The sequence below is a fragment of the Magnolia sinica genome, chromosome 3, assembly GCF_029962835.1.
Source record: "Magnolia sinica isolate HGM2019 chromosome 3, MsV1, whole genome shotgun sequence".
NCBI lineage: Eukaryota > Viridiplantae > Streptophyta > Magnoliopsida > Magnoliales > Magnoliaceae > Magnolia > Magnolia sinica.
In genome coordinates this window covers 17,622,225-17,627,571 of record NC_080575.1, presented here as the reverse complement: position 1 = coordinate 17,627,571, position 5,347 = coordinate 17,622,225, and positions in this window count along the sequence as shown.

The following is a 5,347-nucleotide window of genomic DNA, read 5'->3' as shown; positions in this document are numbered from 1 at the left end:
GCATGCTATGAATCAACATTGAACCCTTGGGATGGTCGGGAACATGAGGAGAGACAGTAGTCCCATCGGTAGACTATGCTAGGGCTAAACCCGTGGATTTGGGTGGGTGTGTACGGGCGGCAGTAGTTCGACTACGTGGGTCCCTTGTACCCGATGTCGCATGTCACGTGCTCGCCTGACTTACGCGGTCTAGCCTACTTACTGACCAGTCCCGTTTGTTAACCCTGTTTGCTCACATATGTATAGAACCTAGAACACCCTACCACCGTTGTAGCCCATTAATAACCACTTGAAGTTGGTCCACTGCCTCGTGAGTAGAGCATGGTGGAATGGGACGCTGTGTCTGAGCTATCAGCCTACGCTGGGGTGCCACGCCTCCCCGTAGTGACTGCTAGTGTCACGCCCTGAACTCGAAAACCAGGCTCATAAAATTTTTGATCGCCGAATCTGGCGCCGACAGCCTCCGTAGAACCCCATTCTCAGCTCTCAGCACCTATTTACCAAGTTCCGATCCTGGAATCCTACAAGGACGATTTCTAATATCAATTTAAGTCACAATAAGCATAACCATAAGCATAACCCACAAATAATAACCACAAGAACACCATCATAAAATCCATTATGATCAAAAACTTTTAAGTACAACGCGTCTGAAAGGAAATACAAGATGATGATAATAACAGAAACTCAAAAGCTCGATTGCACGCTCTAACTCTGACGAGGCTACGGCTGCGTCTTGGCGTCACCTGCATGCATCAATCGTGCATAAGCTTATAGAAAGCTTAGAGGGTGGTGTAAGTGTATACGCGATATAAGCATGCTCAGAATGTAAGGTCAGAGTAATGTGAAATCATGGTGATGAGTACATGAATGCAATTAGCCGTACCAAGGCTATGCGGTGCAAGATATGAATGCTATCGGCCATAACATAGCCATGCGATACGAGATGCAACTCAAGCATGTCAATCATATATCAGTACAGTTCTCATTCTGGATAATCACCAGAGTTTAGTACACTCCAAGTGGCACTGCCGCTCTCCTAGCTGCACAGTTCAAGTAAGCGTAAAAAACCTCATTATCCGCTTGGTCAATAGCCTGCCAATACCTATCCGGCATGTCGATAGCAGACCCATTCACGAGCTGGTTAAACTCAGCCTAATATTGCCCCTACCCTCGGGTGAGTAACACCACACCCCTTTCTAACCGACCACGACACAGTAGGAGACGCGGCCTCCTGGTATTCGGCCCTTGTGCGCTCATATATCCACTCGGTCTCGATATGAGAGTCATCCTCTAATACCATTAGGTTTAAAAATTTTCACCCAGGGACATCTATGGCGCCTCGATGCTTAGTAACAATATTTTCGGTATCCAATTCAGCCACCCATAATGTGTTTGTAGAGGCTATGACCCTAATGTCACTAGGGCATATAGTATTCTGAGCACGTTTATATTACGTACACACTTACACCACCCTCTAAGCGTTCTATAAGCTTATGCATGATCGATGCGTGCAGGTGACGCCAGGACGCAGCCGTAGCCTTGTCAGAGTTGGAGCGTGCAGTCGAAATTTTGAGTTTCTGTTATTATCATCATCTTGTATTTTCTTTCAGACGCATTGTACTTAAAAGTTTTTAATCATAGTGGATTTTGTGATGGTGTTCTTATGGTTATTGTTCGTGGGTTATGCTTATGGTTATGCTTATTGTGACTTAAATTAATATTAAAAATTCTCTTTATAGGATTCCAGGATCGGAACCTGGTAAATGGGTACCGGGAGCCAAGAATGGGGATCTATGGAGGCTGTCGGTGCTGGATTCAGTAATTGAGAATTTTATGAGCCCGGTTTTCGAGTTAAGTGCATGACAGCGAGTGATCCCTTTCTCGGCACTCCCCATGTGCTTGAAGTCGTGGATGGGGAACCCGATAGGATAAAGAACCGCGGGGCCTTAGCCTCACACATTGGGGGGCCTTGGCCTCGCAACCAGTTCAGGGCATTGATACATGAGGTGTATCAATTTTCCTAACCTGCTGGATGAATGAAATTAATTAAGAACTTGGCTAATATTATCATCGCATCGTACTAGCTAAGTTGGTGACTCGACAGTTGAGGTCGCTCTGAGGGAGTGTTGGTCATACGCGATCGTTAAACGGAGTCGATCGAGGGAGTGTTATGGCGAGGGCATGCATCATATCATCTATCATGCATATGCATTAACAAGATTAGTTAAGTATTTCTGAATGATTGCATTTTATTAAATTCATAATATAATTGATGTTTGTTACGACTTAAGACTAATAGTACCCACTGAGTTGATCACTCACTCCCATTCTGAGACTGTTTTTAAAACACCAACCAGACTCTCTCGTAGACACAGGTGATGCAGAGTATGAGGAGCCTAGCAGCGCGAGTCTTGAGGAGGAGGATGAGCTGTTTACTTCCAACTGATGGACGGTTCTCTGTCGGCATAGTAGGCGGATTTAGATCGCTGAGTAATGGACTCAGCGTTATTCTTTTAGACATATCATTCTTTTTGTGATTTTTGTTGGGCAACGCCTTGTGCGACCCATTGATATTATTTTAGACTTATATATGTTTAGCCTATTTCATTTCAGTAAAATAGTTGTGGTTGTGCTTCATGTTTCAAAAAATTTCATACTGGCCATCTAAACATGATTAAACGCAAATTAGAAAAAAAATCGGTTATAAGTGATACCCGGGAACTTGGGAGTCGAGTATATATACGACCCTCAATTTCAGGGTGTTACATATATAAACTATCACGCCCCGAACTAGGAATTACAGGATGACACTCAAGGTCACGTGCAAATGTTATCTACGCGTCCCGACTTCACATTCCAGTATGGTCATTCCATTCGCACCGCATATTGCATGACATTCGCGACATACAGCATTTTAGGTTACTGCGTTTCTGCATTTATATGGTCTAAATACGGCTGACGCTATTCGTGAACTCATCAGGAACTGTATATTGCATTACATCCTCGGCATCTGATTTTTTTGGCTTTTATGACTCTTTATTTGCATATTTGTTTTATATTGCTTACTCTATTATCTTATGATCTATGATCTTGTCAGTATTTCTGTTTACTTTGATAATTCATGATCTTGTCAGTCTTTCTGCTTATTCTGATAATGTACGATTTATGGATTATCAGTATTTTTGGTATTGTATGATGATGACATTGTATTGAAGACTTGGCACTTACCTTGTGCACACACTTACACCACCCTTTAAGCTTTCTATAAGCTTATGCACGATAGATGCGTGCAGATGATGATAGGTTACAGCAGTGTTGAGCTTGGAGCGTGCAACGGCCTTCTGGAGCTTGATTTTCGATTTATGTATTTTTCCTTCACGCATTGTACTCAAAAGTTTTTTATCATAGTGGATTTTGTGATAGTGTTCTTGTGGTTATTGTTCGTAGGTTATACTTGTGGTTATGCTCGTTATGAATTAAATTAATATTAGAAATTCTCCTTATAGGATTCAAGGATCGGAACCTGGTGAATGGGTGCCGGGAGCCAAGAATGGAGTTTTACGGAGGCTGTCGGTGCCGGATTCGGCGATCGGAAATTTTGTGAACTCGGTTTCCGAGTTCGAGGCGTGACATAAACATCTCCTTTTCTAACAATACTGCACGACTCATCATCACCCAAGTAGACTCTCCCGAAGTCACCTGACACATAATCACACAAAACTTCTTTACACAAAGTGACATGAAACGAAGTACCCAAGTCTATGACCCAATACTCATTCCTCGCATCAAGAGACAAAATCAACGCCTCTGTGTCACTCTCCTTAGATAGATTCACTGAATCCTTCCCGCCTTGAGAGCTTCCTTCTTGTTTCTTAAGCGCCCTATAATCTAGTTTCATGTGCCCTTTCTTCTCGCATTGTTAACACCCGTCTTTGTCTTTTGGTCCCTTGGACTCCTTCCTCGACTTAGAACATCCGTGTTTAATGCCTCTTTTGTTCAACGATCTTCTTCTTCTTTTAACATTTAGAGCATTTCATGAATCCCTTGTAACTCCTAATGCTTTTCTTCTAGATTCTTCGCTGAGAATTATACAGGCCACATTATCGAATTTTAGCTTTGTCGATCCTAAAGAATTGCTCACAGCAATCACCAAATCATCCCAACTATCTAGCAAACTGGACAAGATCAATAACGCCCTGATATCATCTTCAAAAACAATGCCAACGGATTCCAATTAGCTCGTGAATATATTAAACTCACTTAGATGTTCAGCCACGCTCCCACCATCTGACATCTTCATATTGAATAACTGTTTCATAAGATGAACCTTATTGGACGCTGAGGGTTTCTCATACATCGTAGTTAGGACTTCCATTAATTCTTTTGTGGTCTTCACCTTGTATATATTGAAGGCGACACTCTTAGACAAAAAGAGTCGAATCGTTCCTAAAACCTTTCGATCCAATAAAGATCATTCATCACCTGTCATCTTCTATGGTTTCTTCTATTTTCCTCTTAGAGGAATATAGAGGTCCTTCTGATACAGATAATCCTCCATCTGCATCTTCTAGAATGTAAAATTTAAACCATCAAACTTCTCAATTCTAGTCTTTTCTTCGTCCGTCATCGCTCCCACTTGAACTAAACCAATAGTTCTGATACCAGTTGTTGCACAGTACGCCAACAACACTAGTGAACTGAGATCCAATCCCCGGTCTCACCTACAAACGATAAACAAAAAGAAATATATTGTAGTAAAAGAATCAAAGCATTCCAAACAAACCACCAGACAACATACGTGAAAAAACCTCAACATGAGTAAAAAACCACGGGTGCAAACTTCCACTATGAAAAAAAATGAGATTACAAGCAATATACTTGAAAAGGCCTAGGTATATGTCCTAGAGGGGGGGTTAATAGGACAATGCCAAATAAAACTTATAACAGCGGAATTAAAAAGAATATGATAGCCAAAATAAATCACAATGCAAGAAAGTAAAATAACCTCAAAATTCAGATCTTGAGAGGTTGATACAAATGTTGTTCTAAGGACAACCTTACACCAAAAACCAGAGTTTATGGTAGGACAACCTTATTTCTAGAAAGATCTTTGTATCAAATCTCAAACCGAAGAGGCATACAGAAATAAATACAAACTGAATAAAATAAATTGTAATCACAAATGTACTGTTCTAGGGACAGCCATACATCATAAAAATGGCAGGGCAACCTTGCTGGAACAACTTTTAAAGGAAATTGAATATCAAGCTGATAAAGGAATAGCAGAAAATAAATTCTAAACTATTACAAAATTCTCACAATGCTTGAATTAAATGATTACAGC